This window comes from Octodon degus, unplaced genomic scaffold (genome assembly GCF_000260255.1).
Source record: "Octodon degus isolate 3935 unplaced genomic scaffold, OctDeg1.0 scaffold00265, whole genome shotgun sequence".
Classification (NCBI taxonomy): domain Eukaryota; kingdom Metazoa; phylum Chordata; class Mammalia; order Rodentia; family Octodontidae; genus Octodon; species Octodon degus.
Window position 1 is genome coordinate 848,448 of NW_004524841.1, and position 9,529 is coordinate 857,976.

Here is a 9,529-nt window from a genome sequence, read left to right on the forward strand (position 1 = left end):
TGTTTTTATGTTTTTGATGTGCATATGTGTGTTTACAAATGTATATATTTCATACTTTGTATATGGTATGTTTAATAATATGTTTATATTGATACCTTGTCATACTAAAAAGATATTTGAAAATAATTTTAAGTAGTAATATTAGGCATCTATAATTTGGTTATTGATTTTCAGTGTGGTTTTAATTTTTTATTGTGCACTCCAATTTTCTAGTTGTTATTATTTTCAGCAGACAATGAAAACCACCTTCAATCTCTAATCATATATATTTACTTCGAGAGTAATTTTGAGTTTCTTAAGAAGTTTTACACTTTTTGAAATTTTCTTTTAATTAACGATTATAATCTATTAATGTGATAAAGCAGACATAAACGTCAAATTCCTGAAGTAAACAGCATGTGGTTACAAAGCATTAACGTTCATTTGTGGAACAACGAGTGGTCATAGTCACTTCCTTGAAGCTGAGACTACCCAACACTGGTACCTGAAAGGAGGACAGGTTTATTTTGGCTCAAGATTAAAATTTGAAGAGGACACTGGGCATAAAGAAGCACGTAACTAAGTGGTAATGGCAGCGCTGAAGCAGAGAAATGAGGGAGAAGCCAGCCCAGGAGGAGGCATTTCCAGGGCACACCCTAGGGACCTGCTCCTTCTGACAAGACCCGACCCACACCACCCTCAGCACGAGCTGCACAGTGGCTGTATCCTCCGAGAAGTGTGGAGCCCTGTGATCCAACTGTCATCCTGAAAGCCCACTTCTGAGCTATCAAGGCTTTGCGGGTGCGTTCTGCGTCTAAACTACACCACAACAGTGGTTGATATTTTCTCATTGCAGTCAACAACAATATTTGAGACACATGTTGCTTTTTCATTGTTCCCACACCTTATCTTAATATTTCATTAAAATCCAAGTAAAAAACTTCAGCAGTAGGTGTTCTTTATCTCACCTCCAAAGTATTGACTGTAAGATAAACAAAATTTATTATCTGGATCATCTGGAAGAGTTAGCCTTTATGTCTATGTGACCATGATATTACTTTTGTGAGAAGATATTTAGTTCCTCTTGCAAAATAAAATGACTATAATACTTTTTTTCTATTTTATACATGTTTATTGATATATTTAAAGAAATTACAAGTTTTAAATAAGTATATTAAAATTCACAAGCAAAAGATATTTCTAAAACTCATATCCAATATTTCTAATGTCTGTATGCATGAATGTTTTCTTATACATCAGTATATATCTACATAATGTATAGGATTCATTCTTTAATTATTGATGTATATCTTCCTTTTTATTTTTGTGCATTATTCTGTCATACCTATATTTTCATTTTAGCTTTATGAAGAAAATACTTTTTCTAACTGTTGCAGGCAAATTAGAATTCTTTAAAGAACCAGGGTGATTCTTATGCAGATACAGGGGTAGGGGGGTCGATCCCTGGGCCTGCGGTTCTGGCCCCGCCCCTAGTGGGCACTAAGATGGTGACTGAGACTGGGTGTGGTGGCCCATGCCTGTAATCCCAGCGCTTGGGAGGCTGAAAACAGGAGGATCACTATGAGTCAGACCTATGTAGTGAGACCATGTACACCATGTACACCCTGGTTCAAATTCATTAAAAATAAAAAAAGAACCAGGGTGAATAGAATGCAATAGCTTAACTATTTGATAAAGGTTATTTTAAAGAATTTCTTATTGAAATAGTGGAAAATAACTAATCTCAAGACTGATTGTCTAGTTTTGCATAGACTGGTCAACCTAATCAGTCTGATCAATTTATGACAAACTGAAAAGTCAGATAAATCATAGTGGAAATCTGGTTTAAAAGTTAAAAGAAAAAAGAGACCCAATTTAAAAAATGGGCCAGTGTATTTCCCTTACATTCATGAGGATTTAATCTGCTTAGTATTTTCAAACATTCTACACGGGCTTGGAAAGAAGGTATACCTGGACTTATTCATATATCTCATTAATATTCATGGTTAGGCTAGTATCTATGCTTTTAAGTTATTCGAAGCTGGGGGTATTTTTTGCTTCATTTGTTTGTTTAATCTAATAATTACAGAGAAAATTATATCATTTCTCAATTTCTCCTTAAATGTATGCACCTAGATTGTTTTTTTTTATTTTTATTTATCTGAGTGAGAGAGAGAGAGAGAGAGAGAGAGAGAGAGAGAGAGAGAGGGGTGTGTGTGTGTGTGTGGCCAGCTCAGACCACCAGGGGGCGGGGCTGGCATGTGGTGCTGGGGGATTGAACCGCGGTCCCTGATGCCTTGCCAAGCTTGTTCTAAGTAGGTGCTTTAGACCACTGAGCCATCTCTCCATCCCCTGTTAAACATGAAGTTGAAAGGCATTATATCTTTATATTCAGTACAGATACTTTTTTTGCGGAACCAGGAATCAAACTCAGGCCCTTGCGCTTGCCAGGGAAGCGCTTATTCCACTGAGCCATCTCCCTGGCCCCTTAGTGCAGATACTTTGAACTCACTTAAGATATCACTGTTTTATAACTTCTTGTAATTAAGAGTAATCATCAACAGATGACAAAATATTGCAGAATAAATGAATGGAAAATCTTACTGCCATAAAATGCCGAATGCTTCCTATTGTTTATGTTTTCTTCCCGAAGGAAAATAAAAAGAAAAGCAACTTTAAAATAGAAGAATCATGTCGTTACCATGAATTCCTGATTAATCTTAGCATAACTGCTCAACTAAGCAGAATCACATGAGTACTCAGTAATTATAGATGTAGACACAAATTAACTCTTAAGCCCTAATATTTACTTATTGTCACTGTAGAACCAATAGGTCAGTCTTTTTAAATGAAACTTTTTTGACTGATTAACTCTTTTGGAAATATTCAACAATAGTTTAACAGTTAAGTAACTTTTTTTTTTTTTTTTTGTATTTTAGGAAAGGGTCTACAGGGTATTCATGATCTCACTACTAGATCAGACTCAAAGTGATTGGCCTGTTTTAGAGCCTCCCAAGAGCTGGGATTACAGGTGTGTACACCACGCCCAGTCTCAATGTCTCTCTCAGCATGCCTGAGGGATGGGGCTGACATGGCAGGGCTAGGGATCGAATCCCCTGTCCCTGCACCTGCTTGCAAGCACCTTAATCCACTGAGCTATTTGGCTGGCCTTTAGGTAACATAACATAATTTTGTTTCATAGTGCCTATATGAATTTATTTAAATTGATCCCCATTTTCTGGCTAGAAATTAAGAGACAAGAAGGTTACTTGCCTGAAGGTACACAACAGACTATAATGCCTTTTAGCCCAACTCTGACTCTGCAGTCTTTGCGCGTGTTCTTAACATAACTAGTGACAAATGAATACTTGCCTGGAGGAGTGGCATTAACATTTGGTCTTCTATTTTCTTCCTTTTGAATTTTTGTCTTTTTCTAAATGGCCACCCTAAACAATAATTTTAAATCCCCATTGCTATAGCTTATCAATGTAGTCTTCATCATAAAATTTCCAAATTGTATCACAAATTTAAAAAATATTAATAGACATCTCACACTCTTCTGTTTATAGAGAAATTATAAATACTTATCAAATTTTCATTCTTAAGGTTAGAAAAAAATCCCATGGTGTGTATCTACTATGTGCATGTGTTTTCTTTTTTTTACTAATTATGAATTTATTTTACCTTTAATTTTATATTTTTTTTAGTTTGAAAACAATAAAAAGATATACATGACAATGAAATCAAGTTCCAAAATAGGTGAGTAGCACAGTTACAATGGTTGATAAATTACATATTGTTGTCTTCCTACTAGATATTCAGAGTACAAGATATAGGCCTGATATCTTGTCCAAACAATATTAGAAGTTTTCAACGAACTAAGGAAAAGTAACTGTATAAATGTCTTAAATACCATATATATATATTTTTTTTTGGGGGGGGGTTGGCTGTTTGTTTTTGTATTTTTAGGGAAGGGTCTTTTTCTTTTTCCTCCTTTCCTCTTTTCCCCATCACAGTTTGTCTTTTCTTTTGAATAGTTTCTTCCTCATTTACATCTATTGTATACTTCAGATCTTTTATTTGTTTACTTTCTCATATAATTGAAACAATATGGCATTCACACATTTAGGTCTGATTTATTTCACTTATTAGTATGGTCTCAAGTTGCATCTGCTGTGATTTGAATGCTTTGTTCCTGAAAAGTTTATATGACAGAAAATTGGTCCAAAGTGACAATTACACTTTTTTTTCATGGACTTAGTACAGGATCTACAGGGTCTCACTACACAGCTTGGAATTCCCAGTGATCCTCCTATTTTCAGCCTCCCAAGCACTGGGATTACAGGCATGCACCACCAGGTCCAGTCTCAGTTGCTGTGTCAGCATACCCTGAGGGCAAGGCCAACACAGCACCCCTGGGTCAAACGATACTCAGTAAAACTTATAAAGACCAAGTGTTCAAACTACTGATGATATCATCACTTGGCACCATTATTCTTTCGGAGCATGCACAAAGTCCCTCTGTGCATTTATGCTTAGCTGCTGGGGCAATGCTAGAGTAAGGTGGCTTGGCCTTCAGAGTGATCTGTACAGCATGTGTGAATAGGTTCACACAGCTGATCTGGTTGTACTGAAAGCGAAACTTGAAGAAATTGTGTCTAGTGAGGGTTGGTTAGAGCACGGTGGACACTGTCCAGGGAAAGAATTGATGCTGGTCTTACAAAGTTAGTTCTTATGAGAATGAGAGATTGTGAACAGACCAAGACTGGCCTTTTTCAGTCACTGACATCTGGTCCTCCATGAGTTGACACAGCAAGGAGGCTCTCACCATTTTAATTGTCTGTTATTGGTTATGTTTAGTTTCTGAAATTACAGAACACATTGGAAAGTGTCACACTGAACAACAATGTAGACAGTTTTTTTTTTTCAGTACTGAGAATTGAACTCAGGACTTTGCACTTGCCAGGCAAGCGCTTATTCTACTGAGCTATCTCCCCGGTCCCTGCATAAACAGTCTTAAATGTTCATTTATTCACATTATTGTTTGCACTTTGCATCATATTTATAAACCTAAGATATCTGCAAGCAAATCAAAGTAACATTACATATTTGTTCTTAAAATAAGGAAAAATTAAAATCTTAGAATATTGCATACTTTGGTTGTTTTCATTCATCTATACATAATTACCTTTGTATAGGTATATATTACAGGTACATATTTATATTTTTATAGTTCAAGACAATATTATATCATTTATCTCATTTAATAAACTTTACATTAATTATCAGAAAGTTATCTCCATTTCATTAAATAAATATATGAAAGTTAAACCGTTTTTAATTTTTAAAAAGTTTTTATTTTATTTGTTTGGTACAGGGTCTTGCTACACAGTTAAGACTCATAGAGATCTTCCTACTGAGCCTCCCCAGTGCTGGGCACGCGCAGGGTTCCAGGCCAGCACAGCATGGGGTATCAGGGATTCACCCAGGTCCTTGCACATGCCAGGCAGGTGCTTAGACCCCTGAGCTATCTCTCTAGCCCTTATTGTATTTAAACAATAAATTAAAAGTATGTTAAACTATCTATACGTTTCTTCTCATAATTGTAAACTAGAAAAGTTGAAATATTAAAATTCATTGGCCAGAATCCATTCTCTAAATACAGAAGCTATTCTTTTTCTTGAAAAGCCCATGCATTGTTTTGGCTGGAGAAAAGGATTACTGAAAGGAAACTATAAAATGAATCTATAATATGACAAACCTGAGAACTTAGAAAAAGTAGATCTCTTTACCCCTTTAAACTAGAGACATCAAAAGCATCTGGAAATTGAATGTTCACAGTAGGGGCTGGAAAGGAAAAGTACGAGCATAATGATACAGAACCTAATTATCATACTCACCCCAGGTGTTGAAATGCTCAGGAAAGTTACACTAATGATGAGCATCAAGCCTTGCATTCACACATTGCCAAAGATAAAGTGCCTTGATTAAAAATCATGCATAGTGTATAAGAAAGATAAAGCAATGTTAATTTTTCCAAATATTATTTCACTTTGATATTTACCAAATATTATATATTTTATATTATCACATGCATTCCAGTCTGTCTGAAGAGATAAGATATCTTTAAATCACTAAAAGCTTCATAGTATTCGCCAAAAGGTGTTTGCAATATTCAGCAGCAATTTTACAATGTGTATAGTAATTTATGATGATTCCCACTGGGACTATTGATTTTTACAAGTACAGGTAAACATGATATGAATAATAAATATGCAGTAAGTGCCAAATATATATAGATTCACTGATGTTAAGAAATTATCCTTTGCAGAAATATAAGGAAATGATACCCTCACTGAAAAACTAGAAAGTTTCAACTGTCTAACTTGGAATTTGGTACTTTGAAATTTGTTCTAAAACAACAAAGGAAGCAGAAAACCAATAATTACATAGACACTAGAAATTTCCAATCTCTTGTGGGTCACCAGAATTAACTTTTCCTGCTATTTCACTGAAAAAAAAACATACATGGACTGAGAGAGAAAATACAAAGTATTTTGAAATAATGGCTTATGCTAATCATAAATGTAAAACTGAAAACATTTTTCTCTTTAAAGAGCATCACAGAGTAGCATTATAAATGGGCAGATACACTAATAAAAATAGAAATCTAAATTAAGTTCTTATATGCTGATAAAATTTTATGAGAAATACGAATACAGTTTTTCAATTAGTTTGTGTATACATTAAGCAGAAAATTAACCATGCTCAAAAAAGTGAGTTTATACTAGAAGAAATTATTTATCCTTGCCAATGTTGTGCTGGTGTATGTATGCAGTTCTACAAGTACTGAAAAAAATGTTTGAAGACAGAAAAACCTAAACAGTTAAATATATGAGAAAGTATGCCTTATGCCTCATGAATAAATGACAAGAACTAACAGAATCAATATTAATTTTTCTCATAATGATTAATCTACAAAAGTGATCCTACATTATTAAGAACCTTAAGTTAGAGAACTATTTTGTGAAAATTCAGATGATAATCTTTTTTTTAATTTTTTTGTTTTTGAGACATGGTCTCACTATGCAGTTCAGGCTAGTTTTGAACTCACTGTGAGCTCAGGCTGGCCTTGAACTCATAGCCTCAGCCTCCTGGGGGCTGGATTGTGGGAGAACACCACCATGCCTGGCATCAAAAGTTTATTCTAAGATTTATTGAGAGCTACAATTATATAGACTAGGAAGTATGAGTTTGCCAAAAAAAAAAAAAAAAAAAAAAAAGGTAGATGGGAAATTTTACTGTCAATTACCTGGATTGTTACAAACCATAAATAAGGAAATGTGTTGTTGGGCAATGGGATATCAGTCGACCACTATAATAGTGAGCAGATAAGAAACAGACCTGCTAGTCATCATGTCAGGTGCTATCATTTGAATGTTTGTGTCCTCCCAAATTTCGTGTTTAAACTTAACCCACAAAGAAAGTGTCAAGAGGCTGAGCCTTTGGTTGACTACAGGAGGGCTTGGGCTTTGAGAGTAGGATTAGTGGGGTGGAAGCAGTAGATGTAATCCCAAAGAAGTGAAGGCCACCCAAGCCTTCTGTCATTTGAGCACACAGCACACCCTCCAGGTGGCCTATCAAGAAGGTAACTTAGAAATGGAGACTCCACACTCACAAATAGTGAGTCCACTTATGCCTTGATCTTGGGATTCAGCCTCCACAGGTGTAAGAAACAAATTCATATCTGTGCTGATTTGGATTTTAGATGTCTCCTGAAGGCCATGTTTCAGGGGCTTGGTCCCTGGCTGATGGAAATGTTAGGAGATTCTGGAGCTTTTAAGTCACTTACACTGGGTATGATGGAAGAAAATTAGATTCCTGAGGGCTTGCCCCTAAAGAAGGTGTCATAGCCCCAACGTCTGTCTCTTTGCTTCTCAGTGACTATGAGGTGAGTATTTTTGCTCCAACAACATTTTTCTCACCAAAATATTCTGCCTCATACGAGGCCCAAAAGTAAAGGGAATCTCAGCATGGGACAGAATGCCCAAAATCATTAGCCAAAGTACATAAATGAGTAAGTGAATAAAATTTCTTCCTTACAAATTGATTTAGGTTTGATTTCTAAATTGTTGCTACTTACAAATTATTTTTCTGAGTATTTGTTTTACAGCAACAGAAAACTTACACAGGTTATTTTATAAATGATCCTTCTCTGGTGTTTTGTTACAGCAGCAGAGGCAGACTAAAATAAAAAAAAAATACATGATTTATAAGAAGAAACTATTTGGGAAAATTGTATGCTTTTTACAAACAATGATATTGGTCACATTCACTGCCCACTGAAACAAAAATAATTCATTGCCACTACTTTACAGTATTCACAAGTATTGCTGCTTACTATAAAATACAGCTTTCTACTGATTGCATACAAACTTGTCCAATGTATTTTCCCAAAAGACAGGTAAGAAACGCTCACCTCTGCACTGAGAGCCTGCCCACAGTCCAGCAAAGGACTTGGGTGAGTCCACTTTGTTAGGGAGAAACTTATAGAGCAGTGAACAGTGACACTGGACACAGTGCCAGCTTCTGCAGTAGCAAAGTCACCAACCCTCCTTTGCTAAACTTTTGGGTAGCACAGCAGGAAGCAGGAGTTCTGGAAAGGAACCCCGCAAGTCTCAGTGAGCACAGTGTAGGCAAGGTGGTGGTGACCGTCCTGCTACAGCCTGGCAGGCTCAGGCCCTGAGCATGGAGCAGGGGTCCAACACAAAACAGAATTGCTTTGGCTAGGATCTGTGGTTAATTCTTTGTACAGTGTTACAGTCACAAAGGTAAGTACCCTCGTAGACATGTTAAAATGTATATTAAACTTTATTGTGAACTTCTACAGAGATGAATACAAAGTAATTCTCTTAAGGCAATCATGACATATTTTATGATATTGCTGCTAATTCTTTTATTTTCATTTAAATGTGCCTTCTTGGTGTGTGTTCTTACTCCTTTGTTTTTAAACATTGTGTGTTATTTTATGTGATGTCTTGCCTTTTTACTTTTTATAGAGATTCCAAAAATTGCTTCTCAGTATCATATTTCTTATGAGCTTACTTTGAGATTAAATTTCACTAAGCATCCTTAATAAAATAAAGGGAGTGGTTGAAAAAATATCAGACAAAATATTTATAATGCTTAAAACATGTTTTGTTAGACATTGGATGTTTGAAACTGGTCAGTAAGTCATTGTTAGTATTTATAATCTACAATTACAGGTAGCTATCCAACATTTGCATTTCTCCCCACATTCTGGCTTTACAGATGATCATTACTTGGTGTTAAATCTTCATTTTGAAGAATTCTGAAAGTCTTGGCATTGTGGCCTCTTTAGGGTGAGTATGGTTTTTCACTGGGTATATCAGCCAGGGTGCTCTCCATTCTGTACCTGTTTGCCGCTCTCCTTGTTCTAATTTTACCTTTTTTTTGCTTTTTATTTTCATGCTAAGTTTCTAAAGCATTAGAAATGATGTATACTTTCGAAAGAAAGATAAGACAATTG